The following is a 21,400-nucleotide window of genomic DNA, read 5'->3' on the forward strand; positions in this document are numbered from 1 at the left end:
TGTAAAGCTAAAACTGCTCAGAACAATAAAGTTTATTGAATTTTTTAAAAAGTGGTTGGGTGCAGTGGCTCATGCCTATAATCCCAGCACTTTGGGAGGCCAAGGAAGGAGGATTGCTTGAAGCCAGGAGTTCAAGACCAGCCTGGGCAACACAGAGAGACCGTGTCTCTACAAAAAAAAAAAGAAAAAAGAAAAAATAGCCAAATGTGGTGGCATGTGCTTGTTGTCCTAGCTACTCGGGAGGCTGAGGCTGGAGGATTGCTTGAGCCAGGAGTTTAAGGCTGCAGTTAGCTATGATCATACCACTACCCTGCAGCCTGGGCCACAGAGCAAGATGCTGTCTTAAAAACAAACAAACAAACAAAAAACAGTTTTTAAAAGTAATTCAAAGCCCTTGCAAATTTTATGCTGATCCAATTTATATTTTCAAAAAGCCTACCTGCTATTATGTGAAAAATGGATTATGAAGGTCTGCGTAGGAACCAGAATCCTAGTTAGAAGGTGAAAGCTATAATCAGGCAAGAGGCACTGGTAAGAGGAGGGTGGCGGCAGTGAAGATGGAGAGAAGCGGAAAGAAAGTGGGATAGCTTCTGGGGATAGAGCCAACGAGAATCACTGATAAATTGGATGTGATGTGGAAGGTTAGAGAGACGGAGGGATCAAGATGAATAAAAACTCACAGAGGGCTTATTCTGGCAGGCACTGTTCTAAGAACCTTACAAGTATTACCACATTTAGCCCAAACAAACCTTGTGAGGTGGATGTTAGTGCACTAGCCAGCCTATAGATGACAAAACCAGTCCACAGAGAAGTGCCTTTTTGCCTGCCTATGATTATGCACTTGGGCAGGGACAGACCTGCGAGATGAACCCAGGAATTTTGGCTTCAGAGCCTGTGCTATGTTCTTCCCACCTTGATACTGAGGATTTTGGCTTGGGAAATTGATGGATGCTAGTGACAACTACCAAAATGTGGAAGTTTAGGGAAGAAACATTTTATTAGGGGGGAATCAAGAGTACTATTTGGCAGTGTTCCTTTTTTTTTTTTTTTTTTTTTTGCCTCACTGAATAAGAGCCAGGCAATGTTACTTTTGAAATTTAAGTTAAACCCCAGCTGAAGATGTTAAGCAAGTGGTAGGAAAAAAGAGTCAGAATTCAAGGAGAAGTCCAGGGCTGGAGAAGTGAATTTGGGAGTTGTTGGCATGTGCGTGGTATATTTGCCTGTGGACTGGCTTCAGTTGCTTGTTGTGATTGTAAGTATCTTAGTGATGGAATATTACTTTGAAAGGATGCAAGCCTGATGGACAGTTTGAAAGAAAAAAAGGCCAGAGAGAGGGCAGCATGGTCTACATGGAAGTCAGCTAGAATTTTCGTATGAAGTTAAAACCCTTGGTTTGAATCTATATGTTGCTGTGGGCCAGGGAAAGAGGGGAAGAGAGCCGGGGAGCGGGAATCAAGGGACCAATGGCTTCTGACTGCACAGCCTTGGACGTGCACTTTTTGGACATGTAACTTCTCTGAGTCTCAGTGTTTGCATCCGTAAGTGGGGACGTACAATAAAATCATCAAGTTTTGGCCTCAACATTCTGTCTAAGTTGAAAGTGCTAAATGCAGAGAGAATTTATTATCATCGTGTCCATTACTGTCAGGTTACATTACTAGTAACATTACATTACTAGTTAAAATTGTTACATTACTAGTCAAAATTGTTAAATTATATTCTGCGTCATGTTACATTACTAGTTAAAATTGTTACATTACTAGTTAAAATTGTTAAATTATATTCTGCTCATGATAATACAGTTCGCATGACCAAAAGTGTACAGCATAAAGAATTCCCAAGGCATTTTATAGATTGCGGGACAGCTCCTTGCTCAGACCTCTGAGCAGCCCTGTCAGATTATTGGGTTATTGTTTCCATTTTGTGGACATGGAAACTGAGACTCAGTAAGGTAAAAGGACTTGCAGTTGACAGAGCCGCTTAGTACAGAAGCTGGGGCTTATTGCTCTGACCCTAAGCTCTTTATTTTGCCATTGTTTGAACAGAATAGGAGATGACCCTGTTGTGTCATTTTAAGGACACACTTTCTTTTTGCCTTCTGAATATGTTTACTTGCCACAAGAAACATGTATTACTTTTATAACTAAAATTTTGAAATGAAAATTTTTTGTAATTTTAATTTTTTTAATTAAATTTAAGTTTGTAATTGTAATTTTAATTTTTAAAAATTAAATTAGAATTTTTAAAATTAAAATTTTTAAAATTAATTTCTCAAAATTTGTAATTTTAATTTTGTAATTAAAATTTTTGTAATTAAAAATTTACTTTTGGAAATAAAATTTTGTAATTAAAAAATAAGAGAATTAGAAGGAAATACAGGTTATTGGTTATGAAACTTTAGCAAGCATCAGAATCACTTGTTGAACAGATTTCTCAGTTCCGTGGGCTGGAAGGGCCAACAAGGTGAGCAGGCTTCTGCTTGGTTAGCTGTTGGCAGCATGCTTCCTCCTCTATTGCCTCATTCTCTCAGTAACACTGTGCAGTAGAAGTTTCTAATTTCATCTGGCAGACAATTAATTTCATCTAATTTTCATCGTAGCAAACTAAGGCTGTGAATGACCAAGATCACACAGGAAGCTCTTGGTTGAGCTTCAAGTGGTGCTTGAACTTCCTAGTTCTAAACAGGGCGGGGCTCTCTCACCTGCGTCTTCCTCCCCCTCTCTTCTGGCTTGCAGTGAGCTGGACTGTGGAGTGTTGGGCAGGGTGGAGACTCTTTCTGCAGGATGTCCTGAAGGGCAGAGGGGTGATAAAGTTTCCACCTTGAAGCACAAACCACCCCGTATTAGGAAAAATCAGGGCCAAGTCTCAGCTACACTTTGGAATAAATTTACCTTCTGAGAGTGAGAAAGAACAGATCTTCGGAAAATAGAGGGAGAGGTGGGAACTGGATTCAGGTGCCCATGACAAGAGAGAGCTTAGACTTGGTGGAGGAGGGAGGCTGTGGGGCCCTCCCAGGCCTCAGGATCCAAGAAGGGCAAGGCCAGCCCCCATAGCCCTGGGGTGCTGAATTGCTCCTCAGCCTCTCTGCCAGAGCAAGATGGAAGTGGGGCCTGAGTCTGTCCTGGCCCCACCGCACCCAGGCCATTGTGAGAGAGATTGTGGGTGTGAGCTGAGCAGGCGACACTGACAGAGGCGCTCACTCCCTGCAATTTAGAAATTCCTTCACTGCACTCCAGACTCACTCCAGACTCAGCCCTGCAATGTCCCCTGTGCCTGCTGACAAAGGCACCTTTATCCCCAGAGTGCTCCCTCCTCCCATGCTTCCCTTGCGACCATGGGCCTGTGTTCTCCAGCAGCAGCGGCTAGATCTTTGCAGCCTTGCATGGAATTTCAAGGGCTTCCTACAGGTTGCACCTACACCCTCATTAAAGCCCCCAGGAAGCCCTGAAACATTTGGTGCTGAGCATTGGGAAACATTCCATTCTTTAGAAGAGAGGTCCGTACAAAAACCTCAGCCTAGCATGTACACAGGGCTCACAGAGACTGAGCCTAGGAGAGATGTGTGGGATGCTCTTTGTGGGGCAGATGGATTAAATGCCACCCTATGATTAGATTCTCCAAGGGGCTACGTGGGGGAAAGGCACTCTGGTCTCATGACAGTAATGCCAACAGGACACACACAAAAGTGCCCCATTCTTTTATGCTGCGGTTTTCAACATGCTCTGTATACGTTAGGTCGTGGGCTCTCACACTTGAGCACGCACCAAAATCACCTGGAGGCTTTGTGAAAACAGAGTGCCAGAGGTGCTGCTTCAGGAGGTCTAGGCCAGGGCCTGAGAACTTGCATTTCTAGCAGATGCTGCTGATGCAGCTGGCTTGAGGACCGCTGAGTTACACAAGCTTCTGAGAGCCAGTCTGTTGTTTTTGGGAAAGGGTGGCACAGACAAGAAATGAAATGCTATGGAAAAAGCCTGGGCTTTGGAGACAGGTGGATTTTGACTTGCTAACTTGCTAACCGTGTGACCTTGGGGAAATTCCACGGCACGTAGTAGGTGTTTAATGAACGTTTGTGCAGTGGCTTTGTCTGCAAAGTAGGTGATATATTTACCAGATTGATGGCAGGATTGTATGTGATGACTTTTTTTCCTCTTTTTATTACATTTTTATATAATTTGAGAGGAGTTCTTGCTATGGTTTGCCCAGGCTGGTCTTGAACCCCCCGGCTCAAGCGATCCTTCTGCCTCAGCCTCCTGAGTAGCTGGGATTATAGTCACGTGCCACAGCTCCCAGCATGTGATGAGGTTTATGGAAAGCTCCTAGCAGTGTGCCAGGCACATTGCAGGCACCGAGTCATGTCTGCTACCTTTCTGCTCTCCTAGTCATTTCTGTGTTGTCCAAAGAAGGCAGGGGCAGCTGGGCTGGACCAAGGAACCTCACTGTGGTTCTGTGGCTCTGCACTGGGTTTGCCTCCTGGGTGTTGCCGGCCAGCCCAGCAGATGGTGGACCTTGTTCTGAGGCTGAGCTTCTCAGCACTGGCAGCCCCCCTTTTTGGATCAAGCCTTTTCACGTGGAGCAGTCAGATGGCTCAGATCAGGAGTCTTCGAGCAAATCCATGCCAGGTGGGACACATTTGTCCTGAGTCACCTGTCCAGAGCAGGTGGTGAATATTGTGTCCTACTCACAGCATCTCAACTATCGGAGCCTGGGATCTGACTCAAAGGCCGGCCTCCGTCTGAGAACTGAGCGTCCATTTCTCAATCCTTGCCGGCTCTGACCCAGGCCTGGGCCACAGGCTGTCTGGGAATAAGTGGTGCTGCAATCCCTGCTGGGCAGCTGGAGAGAGGAGCAAGGGAGGTGGCAGCCCCGGGGGACTGTGCATAGGGAGGTAGGTGGGCACCAGGTGAGTGAATGTCTGTCAGGCAGCTGCTCTGTCCAGGTGGCCGTTACCGGAGGGAGGAAGCTGACCTCTCTGACCTGAATGGGGAGGGTCTTGGTTGCTAGGACGTAACTTCATATTTGGAAGTGGTGCTGGGGTCAGGGGCAGGAGCAGAAGCCAGGATTGTGTTGGTAGGAATCTCTGTGTCACCATGTCACAGTTAGGTACAGGAGGAAGCAGCTTCAGAAGGCCAGAGCGGGCAGAGGGATATCGCTTGACCTGGCTCTGCAGCACGGGGAGAATTTGGTCCTGAGATTTCTGACTTTTCAGCCTCGTCTCATCCTTGGCAATGGGGTGTGGAAGGAGGTGGAGGAAAGGAAGGCAGCAGGAGAGAGAAAGGCCACGGGCACCTGATGGGGGCTTCTCTGCTGCCTGGCCAGACTTCTTTTCTCCAAAGTGGGCACAGCGGGTGGACATCTCTGCAGATTGACCATGGGAAAAGTGTTCACTCGGCTTGCTTTTTGATAAGGGTCCCGTGACTAATTCCTGCATTGGTAGGTCCCAGGATTGGTGTTTTTTTTTTTGTTTTTTGTTTGTTTTTTTCTTTTTTGGTCCATAGCAAGTTCGCTTTCTGTAGCTGGAGAATGAGGTAACAGCACAAGAATAGAGGTTCCCTGGGGAATACAGGGAAGCATCTTCTCCTCCTGCCCTTATCAGGTGAAATCCTCCCACTTCAGGCTGAGCCATACAAAGATGACCCCTTTGTCCCAGAGGCCAGTTCAAGCTCCCACTGGGTTCCTGGAAGCAGCCTGGGAGCTGCCGTCTCTGTGGCTCCCCTTCCTATTTCTCCAGTTTCCCCTGGAAGGAGAAGACCGTTCAGCCTTTTTCCTCCTCTCTGTTCTCCTTCTTTACCCTAAAGTTAAGTGATGGTCAACATTTGTGAGCACAGTAGAGGGCACCTCCCCTACTACAGATATGATGTGGGCATGCCGTCAGGTGGGTCAGACCCTTGAAGCCTCTATTGTTCATTTATTCAATCCCCAGTGAGTCTTTTAAATAAAACTTAGTACCCCAACCGTTTCCTGGCCACTCTTCAAACCCCAGGCACCACACTAAAATATTCACATACCTCATTTAATTTAAACCTTACAACAACCTGGAGCTTAGGGAGTATATCCCCAAACCGAGAGGTGAGGAGGCTTGCACAGGACCACTCAGCTAGACATTCCCAGGACCCGAACCCAGCTTGACTCCAAAATCCATGCTCTCACTGGCTTTGTGGCATGCCTCAATAAATACTTGAGTTTCCTCAACACAAAGATGGTCATATATCCATAGGGTTAAAAAAAAATCTCTGTTGGATGCAATTGACTATAGAATTATTATTTTCTAATTGTTTGTATTCATGGAAACCTTTTTAGAATTAAAATCTATCATGAAAACTCATGTATAATCAGTTAAGGCAGAATTATTTTGGCAGAGGCAGACCAGGACCTTGAGACCTGCCCTTTTGTCAACCCCTCCCCCTTTCTGGTTCCCAGCAGTGGCCCAGGGGTATAGGAGTGAGAGGGAGGGAGGTACACTTTGAATTGAAATCTACTGGCCAGGTACAGTGGCTCACGCCTGTAATCCCAGCACTTTGGGAGGCCAAGGTGTGTGGATCACCTGAGGAAGGGAGTTTGAGACCAGCTTGGCTAACATGGTGAAACCCTGTCTCTACTAAAAATACCAAAAATTAGCCAGGCATGGTAGCAATTGCCTGTAATCCCAGCTACTCTGGAGGCTGAGGCAGGAGAATCGCTTGAACCCAGGAGGCAGAGGTTGCAGGGAGCTGAGATCGTGCCATGTCACTCTAGCCTGGGTGACAGAGCCAGACTTCATCTCCCCCCCCCCCCCAAAAAAAAAAAAAAAAAAGAGAGAGAGAAAGCTATTCACCAGTAGGAGAAGGTCCTCATTCCTTAATTGGCCTGAATTGGCTATTCATTTCTCTCCTCTCTGCTCACACTCCAGGCTCCACTGCCCTGAAGAGATTTGCTTTGACCTGAATACAGAAGGGTCTCTTCACCTCAAAATGCTCATTCAGCTTTCAAGCCCTAGCTCATGGGTTAGCTCCTGATGTGGCCGTTTGTAAAGTCACTTCAGAAGGGGGCACTTTATTTAAACCTTTCTTATGAAACTTCTCACACTAGGAATATTATCCATTTACACATCTATCTTCTCCAGTAGGCTGTAAAGGACTGTCTTCATCCTTTATATCGTAAGTGCCTGGCATACAACAAATCTCAGAAAATGTTTATTGTATAAATAAATGAGCAACATCAACAATAACAGCTTTAACAATAGCAATACAGGTTGAGTATCTTTTATCCAAAATGTTTGGAACTAGAAGTGTTTTGGGTTTCAAATTTTTACAGATTTTGCAATATTTGCATTATATACTTAGCCTTGGTTCAGCATCTGTAATCTGAAAATCCAACATCCAAAATCTCCAATGAGCATCTCCTTTGAGTGTCATGTGGGTGCTTACAAATTTTCAAATTTGGGGGCATTTTGGATGTCAGATTTTTGAATCAGGGAGCTCAACTTGTAATACCTTAAATTTGTATTGTGCAGGCTGGGCACAGTGGCTCACGCCTGTAATCCCAGCAGTTTGAGAGGCCGAGGCGGGCAGATCACTTGAGGTCAGGAGTTCCTGACCAGGCTGGCCAACATGGTGAAACCCTGTTTCTACTAAAAATACAAAAATTAGCCGGACGTGGCGGCACATGCCTGTAATCCCAGCTACTCAAGAGGCTGAGGCAGGAGAATTGCTTGAACCCGGGAGGCGGAGACTGCAGTGAGCCGAGATCATGCCACTGCACTCCAGCCTGGGTGACAGAGGGAGACTCCATCTCAAAATATATATATATATATATTTTATTGTGCATTTGAATTGGTAATACATTTTCATATATAGGTTACGTTTTGCTATTAAAAAGCAATTCATTGTGAATAGCAATATGCTCATAAACATGGGGAGAAAATAGGCATGGGGCAAAATAAACAAATAGTTCCAAGAACTTGGAGTTTTGGTTAACTGGGAAGGCAGCTTGAAATCAGGAATTTACTTCAAGTTCTTCTTTTGAATTCCTGTTGAAATAAGGACGAATCTATGTCAGTCTTGTAAACTAGACAGTGTTGGTCAGTGTGTGCCAGAAACACTGAGAAGTCTCAGTGGATGTCTCAGGTGGGTGTGAAGGACGCTGGGTGGAAGGGCGGAGCCCATCAGGAGGGAGGCGCTGTTCTTGCCACATCTGGAGATGCTGGAGGAGAGGTTTGCTTTGAGTGGGAGCAACTGGTAACGCTGGACGGTGACCCAATGCTGGGATCCAGCGTGGAGATCTCCATCGGTCTTGCCCCTGGCTGAGTCTTGGCATGTGCAGCTGGGATGGAAATGCTCCTCCAGTGGACAGTTACAGCAGCTAGGACATGGCTACCTTGCTCAGCCAGTAGGAGGCGATCACCTACAAACATCCCTTCCAAAGGTTCAAGGCTCCCCTGAGAACTTGGATGCTGGGGAATGGTGCACCTTCCCTGCTGCTCACTGCACCTCTCACCTGGCAGAGAAAAGCCGCAGGAAATCTAAGCCCTTTCTGCAGTCTGGCATCGGCATATGAAAGATTCCAACGAAGAATTTCAGAACCCATCCCAGCTCCCAGATCTGAGTAAGCACAGACCTCTTGAGTAGGGCTGAGCAAATGCGGCAAAATCAATGCACGTATGAAAAGATTCAGTGGCCCAAAGAAGGGAGCTAAATGAGGAATCAAAGCAAATACCCCATATGGAACTGCTATAAAAAATCAGAGAAAACCTGAAAGTAGTGGTTTTCAAGCATGACCCACTAGTGGACTGAAAATCAACTTAGTGGGTTGGAACCAACTTCCTTTTTCTAAAACAAAAAAGAATAGCATACATCAGATTGCATCAGGTTCTTAGCAAAATCATATTTTATATTATCTTTTTCATACCAAAGATATTTTGTATTATTTTTATTATACCATAGTAAAGGTATTGTTTCATGAAAGTTTTTAGTTATATATATTTATTTATGTATACATATAAATCTTATGTGTATGTGATCCATGTACTATGATGTAAAATGTAAATTATTATGGTAAGTCAAGATTTTTTTAATTTTTAAAATTCTTTAAAAATTATTTTTATTTATTTATCTATTTATTTATTTATTTATTTATTTTTTATTTATTTTTTTTTTTTTTGAGACGGAGTCTCGCTCTGTCGCCCAGGCTGGAGTGCAGTGGCGCGATCTCGGCTCACTGCAAGCTCCGCCTCCCGGGTTCACGCCATTCTCCTGCCTCAGCCTCCCGCGTAGCTGGGACTACAGGCGCCCGCCACCACGCCCGGCTAATTTTTTGTATTTTTTAGTAGAGACGGGGTTTCACTGTGTTAGCCAGGATGGTCTCGATCTCCTGACCTCGTGATCCGCCCGCCTCGGCCTCCCAAATCTATTTATTTTTTGAAACAGGGTCTCACTCTGTTGCCCAGGCTGGAGTGCAGTGGTGCAATCTCAGCTCACTGCAGCCTTGACTCTGTGAGCTCAGGTGATTCTCCCCCTTCAGCCTCCCGAGTAGCTGGGACTACAGGCACACGCCACCACACCTGGATAATTTTTTGTATTTTTATTAGAGATGGGGTTTTGCCATGTTGGCCAGGCTGGTCTCAAACTCTTGAGCTCGAGTGATCTGCTCGCCTCAACCTCCCAAAGTGCTGGAATTAAAGTCGTGAGCCACCATGCCTAGCCTAGGTCAAGATTTTAAAAGTTTCATAAATAGTCCTATAGAACACTGGGTGGAGTTTGGGATGCTGAAAATGTGTCAGGAGAGTATTGTAACTGAAATATTCCTGATCTTCTCTTTCAAAAAGATGGCCTTCTTCCCATTATCCAAGGCAAGGATTTCAGGCCTGAGTCAGCCATAAGCTGATCTCTCTTTTTTTCTGTACTTACCTCTTCATAAATGGATTAAGAGAGCCTCGAGCAGTGGTGAGGGTTGGAGAAGGTGGGCAGGTGGCCCAGTCTTATGCGCTTTCCCTCTCTTCCTTCCTTCTCCTCATCCTCCAAGGATGGTTGTAGCCAACTCCAGCCAAAGTGCAGATGCCAGAGAATCCTGCAGCAGTTGCTGAGAACACAGGATACCTGTAACATTTACTGAAGCAATGGCAGGACAATGCATCCCCTGCATTGAGCTAGTTGTCAGAAAAAGAAAATAAAAAGTGTGTGTGTGTCTCTGTGTGTGTGTGTGTATGTGTGGTGAAAAACAGAAATATATCTAAAAATAATCTTAAAAGACATGATATGTAATTTCTTACCAAAACTCAAGCCAAAACAATCGCACATACACCCACACACATGCACGCACACACCGCCATCCACACATACACACAGAGAAGTAAATGACAGCAGTTGGACCATCAAAATCTGAAAAATTCTTTCAGGCCAAAGACTCCATAATGCTCTATAGCTGTTATTTTGCATTTCTTTGAGTCTCCTCTCAGTTCTATTTAGAGATCACGAGATGTCTAATTTAATGGCCCTGCCTTTAGTTCTCCAGGAAGGAGATCTTAGTTGTTCATCCACGAACAACTTTTTGAGCCACTTTCCTACTTCTATTTCTTCCAGTAGGCAGATCATATTTTGGGTTTCTTTGTTTTAAGTTTGTGGTTTTTGTTTTTCCCTCTTTTTCTTTTTAGGTTGTAGTTAAGTGTTGTATACAAATTTATTAGCAATTTATTATATTGCCACTTTGTATTTTAATCTTTAATATTAAATTTTGCGTTTGGTAAAAATGCTGTAATTAGTAAAATGTAGAGTAATCAGTTTTTACCCATTCTCTGCTCTTCAATAACAGCTTGTTGAGTATTCTTTCTGATTTATTCTAGCATCAAACACACACACATGCACACACTATGCTGCAGCATGTTTTGTTTTCCAATTCTATGTAGCACAAAAAGACAACCTCATTCTTCTCCATATCTCAACAGTATTCCCTATATCTTGATGATCACTTACAATATAAGGCAAGTAAGCATAGGCAGTTCATCAGATTTGAACCAGAGATGGGGTTACTAAGTGAACTATTAGTTCCCCAGAAGAATTAGCCCAAGCAAAGGTGTTGTACAGTACGTAAAATGTCTTTTCCTACTTTATACATTTTATCTGGCCAGAGAACACCTTTAAACATTAAATGCAATCATCCTTAGTCATTCAACAAATATTTACTGAGCAATTGATAGAGGCCATTCACCAAGCTAGGCCTCATGGATCAACTCGAAATATGACAGACATAGACTCTGCCCTCAGGGAGCTTAGAGTTCAGTAGACATGACCAGTGGTGACACAAGCCACTGGAGTAGCATCAGATGAGTGCTTTGGTGGTGGAAGAACCTGTTCTCAGAGCACAGACAGCTTTGGGGATCTGTATTGGTATTTTCATTTTAAAGAAGTGTTATCCAAAAACAGGGTTTGAAGAGTGATGAAAATTTAGCATCATCAAGGACTATAGAAAATTTGGAAGGCATATCTCCTAATGCTATCCCTCCCCTCTCCCCACACCCCACAACAGTCCCCAGTGTGTGATGTTCCCCTTCCTGTGTCCATGTGTTCTCATTGTTCAATTCCCACCTATAAGTGAGAACATGCAGTGTTTGGTTTTTTGTCCTTGCGATAGTTTGCTGAGAATGATGGTTTCCAGTTTCATCCATGTCCCTACAAAGGACATGAACTCATCATTTTTTATGGCTGCATAGTATTCCATGGTGTATATGTGCCACATTTTCTTAATCCACTCTATCATTGTTGGACATCTGGGTTGGTTCCAAGTCTTTGCTATTGTGAATAATGCCGCAATAAACATACGTGTGCACGTGTCTTTATAGCAGCATGATTTATAATCCTTTGGGTATATACCCAGTAATGGGATCGCTGGGTCAAATGGTATTTCTAGTTCTAGATCCCTGAGGAATCGCCACACTGACTTCCACAATGGTTGAACTAGTTTACAGTCCCACCAACAGTGTAAAAGTGTTCCTATTTCTCCACATCCTCTCCAGCACCTGTTGTTTCCTGACTTTTTAATGATCACCATTCTAACTGGTGTGAGATGGTATCTCATTGTGGTTTTGATTTGCATTTCTCTGATGGCCAGTGATGATGAGCATTTTTTCATGTGTCTGTTGGCTACATAAATGTCTTCTTTTGAGAAGTGTCTGTTCATATCCTTTGCCCACTTTTTGATGGGGTTGTTTGTTTTTTTTCTTGTAAATTTGTTTGAGTTCGTTGTAGATTCTGGATATTAGCCCTTTGTCAGATGAGTAGGTTGCAAAAATTTTCTCCCATTCTGTCAGTTGCCTGTTCACTCTGATGGTAGTTTCTTTTGCTATGCAGAAGCTCTTTAGTTTAATTAGATCCCATTGGTCAATTTGGGCTTTTGTTGCCATTGCTTTTTGTGTTTTAGACATGACGTCCTTGCCCATGACTATGTCCTGAATAGTATTGCCTAGGTTTTCTTCCAGGGTTTTTATGGTTTTAGGTCTAACATTTAAGTCTTTAATCCATCTGGAATTAATTTTTGTCTAAGGTGTAAGGAAGGGATCCAGTTTCAGCTTTCTACATATGGCTAGCCAGTTTTCCCAGCACCATTTATTAAATAGGGAATCCTTTCCCCATTGCTTGTTTTTGTCAGGTTTGTCAAAGATCAGAGAGTTGTAGATATGCGGCATTATTTCTGAGGGCTCTGTTCTATTCCATTGGTCTATATCTCTGTTTTGGTACCAGTACCATGCTGTTTTGGTTACTGCAGCCTTGTAGTATAGTTTGAAGACAGGTAGCATGATGCCTCCAACTTTGTTCTTTTGGCTTAGGATTGACTTGGCAATGCGGGCTCTTTTTTGGTTCCATATGAACTTTAAAGTAGTTTTTTCCAATTCTGTGAAGAAAGTCATTGGTGGCTTGATGGGGATGACAATGAATCTATAAATTACCTTGGGCAGTATGGCCATTTTCACGATATTGATTCTTCCTACCCATGAGCATGGAAAGTTCTTCCATTTTTTTGTATCCTCTTTTATTTCATTGAGCAGTGGTTTGTAGTTCTCCTTGAAGAGGTCCTTCACATTCCTTGTAAGTTGGATTCCTAGGTATTTTATTCTCTTTGAAGCAATTGTGAATGGGAGTTCACTCATGATTTGGCTCTCTGTTTGTCTGTTATTGGTGTATAAGAATGCTTGTGATTTTTGTACATTGATTTTGTATCCTGAGACTTTGCTGAAGTTGCCTATCAGCTTAAGGAGATTTTGGGCTGAGACAATGGGGTTTTCTAGATATACAATCATGTCATCTGCAAACAGGGACAATTTGACTTCCTCTTTTCCTAATTGAATACCCTTTATTTCCTTCTCCTGCCTGATTGCCCTGGCCAGAACTTCCAACACTATGTTGAATAGGAGTGGTGAGAGAGGGCTTCCCTGTATTGTGTCCGTTTTCAAAGGGAATGCTTCCAGTTTTTGCCCATTCAGTATGATATTGGCTGTGGGTTTGTCATAGATAGCTCTTATTATTTTGAGATACGTCCCATCAATACCTAATTTATTGAGAGTTTTTAGCATGAAGGGTTGTTGAATTTTGTCAAAGGCCTTTTCTGCATCTATTGAGATAATCATGTGGTTTTTGTCTTTGGTTCCGTTTATATGCTGGATTACGTCTATTGAATGCTAAATGACGAGTTAATGGGTGCAGCACATCAACATGGCACATGTATACATATGTAACAAACCTGCACGTTGTGCACATGTACCCTAAAACTTAAAGTATAATAATAAAATTTAAAAAAAAAAAAAAAAAAGAAAATTTGGAAGACATTGGAAGCAGCCTGCACCAAGTCCTGGAAGCTAGAGAGTGCATGGGACATTCAGGGGACTGAAAAGGTTTAGTGCTGTAGTAGAATGGAGTTCAAGATAGGGCAGAGCAAGAGCCTGGAGGGGTTGGGGGAGCAGACCATGATGATAAAAAAATTGACAGGCCACAAAACAAGACAAATTTTAAGTCTCAGTGATGGTTGTTAATACGATTTTGAAATAAAGCAAATGATAAAAATAATCTTAGACCGGGCGCAGTGGCTCACACTTGTAATCCCAGCACCTTGGGAGGCCAAGGTGGGTGGATCATTTGAGGTCAGGAGTTCAAGACCAGTTGGCCAACCTGGTGAAATCCCATCTGTACTAAAAATACAAAAAATTAGCCGGGCATAGTGGCACATGCCTGTCATCCCAGCTACTCGGGAGGCTAAGGCAGGAGAATGGCTTGAATCTGGGAGGCGGAGGTTGCAGTGAGCCGAGATCACGCCATTGCACTCCAGCCTAGACGACAGAGCAAGACTCCATCTCAAAAAAAAAAAAAAAAAATCTTGAGAGATGATATATAATGATCTATGATGTCCCCTAAACAGTCAATCACCCTGAGAGCACCTAGCACCTCACCTCTTGCACAGGGAAGAGGCATCAGATCGTGCCATTCTTGCAATCAATGAAGAGGAAAAATACAGGCTCAAATATTGCTTTGAAAAATTCTTTACATAGCCACCAGTAATATCAAATAAAATGAATGAAACCTGTGATTCATTAAGAAGGAAAAGAAAGTGTGAATAAGTTGACTGGAAAACAAGAAAAGGAACAATTAAGGAGCCATAATAAGAAAAACAAAACATGTGAGAAGAAAGATGAATCAATTAAGCTCTGTGGTAAGATTACACATTAAAATAAAAGAGACTCTCAGATTCAGTTTAAAAAAGGGAAACAAAAAAAGCCTAAAGAAACAAACTCTCTCTCCCCAGTCCAATTATATCCCACTTTCAAGAGACACATTTAAAACTTAATCGCATAAAGTTACAAATAAAGGGATAGGAAAATACTGTGCAAATGCAAATGAAAATAAAGTGAGGTGTCAGTGTTAATTTTGTCAGACAAAATAAAAATTGAGGCAACTATTAAATAGATCAAGAATTACTTTTTTACAAAATGATAGAAAGAACACTCGATGAAGGCATGAAAATCAGAAAACTTTGGGTAAACATAAAGCGTGGAAATATGTAAAACAAAAAAATTAGAGATATACTCCAAATATGGTGTTAGATTTCAATGTACACCACTGTTAAGATTTTTTCAGATTAATTAGACAAAATGTACATAAAGAGCTTGAATTCTATGACTTACAAAATTGAATATGTGCTTACATATATATGCAATCATGTGTTACATGGCAATGAAGATAAGTTCTGAGAAATTTCAGCGTCGTACAAACGTTACATAGGGTACTTAAACAGACCTGGATGGTATAGCCTACTACACCCCAAGGCTATATGGTATTGCCTACTGCTTCTAGTCTACAAGCCTGTACGGCATGTTATTGTAGGCAATTGTAACACAGTGCTAAGTATTTGTGTATCTGAACATTTGTAAACAAAAGGTACAGTAAAAATATGGTATTTTAATCTTATGGGACCACCATCATATAAGCAGTTCTTTGTTGACCATAATGACTGCATTTTAATATCACATTTGAATATATACATATTTGAAACTCAAAACACAGAATAATCATTCTTTTCAAATGTGCGCAGAACACGTAAAACACTTAGTCACATCACATACTGGCTAACAAAGTAAACCTCAATGAATTCCAACAAATAAAAATAAGACACACCCTGTGGCACGATGCAATTAAACTGGAATTTTCTAATAAAAAACTGTAAGAACAGCAAGACTAAATCTGGGAAATTTAACTACATGAAATTAACAATAACACCAAAAATCTCCTGAAGAACTGAGTTTAAATTGGGAATCAAAACTGCGATTACAGACCATTCCTAAAATAACATTTAGAATATTGTATTTCAAAATTCCTGGGTTGGGGCCAAAAGGATGTTCAGAAGAGAATTTCGGGCTTTAAATAATGATGATGATGATGATGATGATGATGATGACATGGTGGCAATAAAAACCACCCAACAACCCATGCTAAGAAATTTACATCCAGGCCAGGTGTGGTGGCTCATGCCTGTAATCCCAACACTTTGGGAGGCCGAGGCAGGTGGATCACGAGGTCAGGAGATCAAGACTATCCTGGCTAACACGGTGAAACCCCGTCTCTACTAAAAAAACACAAAAAATTAGCCAGGCGTGGTGGTGGGCGCCTGTGGTCCCAGCTCCCCTGGGGAGGCTGAGGCAGGAGAATGGCGTGAACCTGGGAGGCAGAGCTTGCAGTGAGCTGAGATCATGCCACTGCACTCCAGGCTGGGCGACAGAGCCAGACTCTGTCTCAAAAAAAAAACAAAAAAAAAGAAAAGAAAAAAGAAATTTACATCCAATATTTCAATTTATAATCACAGTGTTGCTGTGAGATGGCTAATCATCCGCATCTTACAGATTTTTAAAAAGTGATTCACAAAAAGGCTAAGTAGATTTTTTAAAATTTCAACTTTATTTTAGATACAGGGGGTACATATGCAGATTTGTTACATGGGTATATTACAACTAGATAGTGAGCATAATACCCCATATGTAGTTTTTTTAACCCACGCCCCACCTCCCACCCACCCCCTCTAGTAGTCCATGGTGTCTGTTGTTCCTATGTTTATGTTACTATGTGGCCAATCTTTAGCTCCTACTTACAAGTGAGAACATGAAGTATTTGGTTTTCTGTTTCTATGTTAATTTGCTTAGAATTATGTGTGGTCTCTAGCTCCATCCATGTTGCTGCAAAGGACATGATTTCATTCTATTTTATGGCTGCATAGTATTTCACGGTGATACGTACCACATTTTCGTTACTCCACCGTTAATAGGTATCTAGGTTGATTCCATGTTTTTGCTATTGTGAATAGTGCCACAATGAGCATACAAGTGCATGTGGGTTTTTTTTTTTTTTTGGTATAATGATCTGTTTTTCTTTGGGTATATATGCAGTAATGGGATTGATGGGTCGAATGATAGCTCTACCTTAAGTTCTTTGAGAAATCTCTGAACTGATTTCCATAGTGGCCAAACTAGTTTACATTCCCATCAACAGTGTATAAGCATTCCCTTTTCTCTGCAACCTCACCAGCATCTGTTGTCTGTTGACTTTTTAATAACTGTCATTCTGACTGGTGTGAGATGATATCTCATGATTTTTTATTTGAATTTCTCTAATGATTACTGATGATAAGCATTTTTTCATATATTTCTTGGCTGCTAGTATGTCTTCTTTCAAAAAGTGTCTGTTCATGTCCTTTGCCCATTTTTAATGGGGTTATTTGGTTTTTGCTTGTTGATTTGTTTAAGTTCCTTATAGTTTCCGGATATCAGACCTTTGTCAGATGCACAGGTTGTGAATATTTTCTCTCATTCTGTAGGTTGTCTTTTTACTCTGTTGATAGTTTCTTTTGCTGTGCAGAAGCTCATTAGCTTAATTAGGTGGCATGATGTCAGCTTACTGCAATCTTTGCCTCCCAGGTTCCAGCGATTCTCTTGCCTCAGCCTCCAGAGTAGCTGGGATTACAGGTGCCCACCACCATGCCCAGCTAACTTTTAAAATATTTTTAGTAGAGATGGGGTTTCACCATGTTGGCTGAGCTAGTTTCGAACTCCTGACCTCAAGTGATCTGCCCACCTTGGCCTCCCAAAGTGCTTGGATTACTGGCATGAGCCATCACACCTGGTCCATATTTTGGTTTTAAAAATGTTTTTGCAGCTCTTATCTCATTGTCTCCTTTTCCCCCAAACCTTGGGAGGAAGGTAGTAGAATATGTTAATGATGCATATTATCAAATATACATATAACAGCAGTATTGCTATTTCTGAAGGGCAATATGGCACAGGGGTTAGGTGTGTGGGCTCATTAATCTGACTGCCTAGGTTGTGGTCTGACTTTCTCAGTTACTAGCTGTGTAATCCCAGACAATCCACTTTACCTCTCTGTGCCTCAGTTTTCTCACCTGTTAAATGGAGAAAGTTAAAAATAGTATATATCTCATATGGATATTATAAGGATAACATTATAGGTACTTATATGAGAAAATTCACCTAAAACAGAACAGTGCACATAGTAATTGCTTGATAAATATTATGATGATTATTATTTCAATTTTAGCATGGGGGCACTAATTCTGAGGAATTGAGCACTCAATGAATTCAATCACATTTATTGAGTCCCTTCAATGTTCCAGACAGTGTGCAAGAGTTATGGTTGATGGTGCTCAGAGGATAATGATGGAGACAGGGACAAACCAGATCATTCTTATTTCTGATGTGGCCAAAGTGCAGGCAAAGACATGTCAGGGAAATCATGGGTACACCGAGGAGGGCAGACAGTGTGGGGAGGGGCGTCCTGGGGGAGGTGGCTGTTGAAAGCAGGATATTCCAGGAAACCAGTTTGGATGGTGGTAAGAGGTGGGAATGGGCAGAGGGATATGGGCTCGCAGGGGCTTGCAGGAGCTCACGGGGGCTTGGAAGAATTTGCTGGGGGTGGCAGAAGAGGTGATGAGCACAGTGGAGTCAAGTTTGAGGCAGGGATGAACTGGGACAACAGAGAGGGGCATTGTCCAATTCAGAACCTGAGCTCTCCTGTTCTTTTTTTTAAGGAGCACAGGTGATCCTTAAAGATCCAAGAGTGAATTCTAAGCAAGGGAGGGTTTCAGTTGTCTAAGCAAGTCCTGCAATCAAAGGTTCCAGGTCAGCAAGGCCAAAGGTGACAGCAGGTCCTCATATCCTTTCTGGAGAAGCTCAGAGTACTCAATAGCCCATACCCACTCACTTCTCCCTTCTCACAGGGACACTCTAGTCCATGCCCTGTCTGCCTCCCTCCCTGCCTCCCCTCGCCAGTGGCCCTGCACCCAGGCGTGACTCAGTTGGCCCAGATGAACTCTGCAGGCTCCAGCAATGCCATGGTTACACTGATTTCAAAACAACATCTGGAATTGTCACTTCTTGTTTTTGTTGCAATTGCTTTTGGGGACTTGGCCAAAAATTCTTTGCCAAAGCAGATGTTGACAAGGGTACTTCTTAAGTTTTCCTCTAGGATTTTTATAGTTTGAGATCTTATATTTACGCCTTTAATCCATTTTGAGTTGGTTTTTGTATATGGTGAAAGGTAAGGTTCTGGTTTCATTCTTCAGCATATGGCTAGCCAGTTTATCCAGAAACATTTATTAAATAAGGAGTCCTTTCCCCATTGCTGGTTTTTGCTGGCGTTGTTGAAGAGCAGATGGTTGTAGGGGTGCAGTTTTATTTCTGAGTTTTGTATTTCGTTTCATTGGTCTGTGTGTCATTTTCTATACCAGTGCCATGCTGTTTTGGTTACTGTAGCCTTATAGTATAGTGTGAAATTGGGTCATGTGGTGTTCTTCTGTTCTTTTTGCTTAGAATTGCCTTGGCTGTTTGGGTTCTTTTTTGATTCCATATGAATTTTAGAATAGTTTTTCTAATTCTGTGAAGAAGGACACTGGTAGTTTGATAGGAATAGCGTTCAATCTTTAAATTGCTTTGAGCAGTATGGCCATTTAAACAATATTGATTCTTCCAGTCCATGAGCATGGAATATTTTTCCACTTATTTGTTTCATTTTTGATTTCTTTCAGCAGTATTTTGTAGTTCTCCTTGTAGAGATCTTTCACCTTCTTCATTATTCATTTTCTTTGTGGCTATTACAAGTGGGATTGTGTTCTTGATTTGACACTCAGCCTGGACATTATTGGTGTATAGAAATGCTACTGATTTTTGTACATTGATTTTGTATCCTGAAACCTTGCTAAAGTTGTTTATCAGTTCTAGCAGCCTTTTGTTGGAGTCTAGGGTTTTCTAAGTATAGACTCATATTGACAACGAAGAGAGATAGTTTGACTTCTTCTTTTCCTATTTGTATGCTTTTCATTTTTTTCTTTTGCCTGATTGCTCTGGCTAGGACTTCCAGTACTATGTTGAATAGGAGTGGTGAGAGTGGGCATCCTTGTCTTATTCCAATCCTCAAGGGGAATGGTTCCAGCTTTTTCCCATTCAGTATGATGTTGGCTGTGGGTTTTCATAGATGGCTCTTATTATTTTGAGTTATCTTCCTTAGATGCCTAGTGTGTTGAGAGATTTTTTGGGTTGTTTGTTTGTTTGTTTGTTTGTTTTCATAGACAGAGTCTCACTCTGTCACCCAGGCTGGAGTGCATTGGTGCAATCATCGCGCACTGCAGCCTCGATATTCTGGGCCTGAGTGATCTTCCCACCTCAGCCTCCTGAGTAGCTGGGACTATAGGCACGTGCCATGCCTGGCTAGTTTTTGTATTTTGAATTCTTTTTTTCTTTCTTTCTTTTTTTTTTTTTTTTTGTGAGACAGAGTTTCACTCTTGTCACCCAGGCTGGAGTGCAGTGGTGCAATCTCTGCTGACTGCAACCTCCACCTCCCGGGTTCAAGCTATTCTCCTGCCTCAGCCTCCCAAGTAGGTGGGATTACAGGCATGCACCACCATGCTCAGCTAATTTTGCAGTTTTTAGTAGAGACAGGGTTTCGCCATGTTGGCCAGGCTGGTGTCAAAATCCTGACCTCAGGTGATCCACCCACCTCAGCCTCCCAAAGCACTGGGATTACAAGCATGAGCCACCGCGCTCGGCCTAGTTTTTGTATTTTTAGTAAAAACAAGGTCTCACTATGTTGTCTTGGCTGGCCTTTAACTCCTGGGCTTAAGCAATCTGCCCCTCTTGGCCTCCCAAAGTGCTAGAATTACAGGCATGAGCCACTGCACTTGGCCATGTTTAGGTGTTTATTATTATTATTGTTATTAAGGAATGTTGAATTTTATCAGAAGTTTTTTTCTGTGTCCATTGAGATGATCATATGGTTTTTGCTTTTAATTCTGTTTATATGGTAAATCACATTTATTGATTTATGTATATTGAACCAATCTTGCATCCTAGGAATAAAGCCTACTTGATTGTGGTGAATTAACATTTTGATATGCTGGATTCAGTTTGTTGAGGATTTTTACATCTATGTTCTTTAGGAATATTGGAGTGGAGTTTTCTTACTTCATTGTGTCTCTGCCACATTTTGGTATTAGACTGATTGTGGCTTCATAGGATAAGTTAGGGAGGAGTGCCTCCTCCTCAATTTTTTGGAATAGTTTTGGTAGGATTGATACCAGTTCTTTGTACATCTGGCAGAATTTGGCTGTGAATCCATCTTGTCTAGGGCTTTTTTTTTTTGGTCGATAGGTTTCTTATTACTGATTCAATTTCAGTGCTTGATATTGGTCTATTCAGAGTTTCAATATCTTCCTGATTCAATCTTTGGAGATTGTGTGTTTCCAGGAATTTATCTATTTCCTCCAGATTTTCTAATATGTTTGCATAGATTTGTTCACAGTATTCTCTGAAGAATGTTTGTCTGTCTGTGGGATCAGTTATAATACCATCTTTATTTATTTATATATACATCTTATGTGTGTTTATGTG

At 42.0% G+C, this 21,400-nt stretch overlaps 1 protein-coding gene across 4 annotated transcripts in view; it reads left to right on the plus strand.

The window, feature by feature from the left end:
* Window positions 1-21,400, plus strand: part of IL16 (interleukin 16) — a 128,077-nt gene that overhangs the window by 9,791 nt on the left and 96,886 nt on the right. The window contains exon 1 of one of the 4 annotated variants that reach the window (XM_063698772.1): window positions 4,606-4,900. The exons of 2 other annotated variants lie outside the window; for them this stretch is intronic. The gene's annotated coding sequence lies outside the window, so the exon portion shown is untranslated. Of the gene's footprint in view, window positions 1-4,605; window positions 4,901-21,400 lie in introns of those variants that run through there. One more of the 4 variants, XM_063698771.1, reaches the window with a different exon arrangement.

Source organism: Gorilla gorilla, chromosome 16 (genome assembly GCF_029281585.2).
Source record: "Gorilla gorilla gorilla isolate KB3781 chromosome 16, NHGRI_mGorGor1-v2.1_pri, whole genome shotgun sequence".
Classification (NCBI taxonomy): Eukaryota; Metazoa; Chordata; class Mammalia; order Primates; family Hominidae; genus Gorilla; species Gorilla gorilla.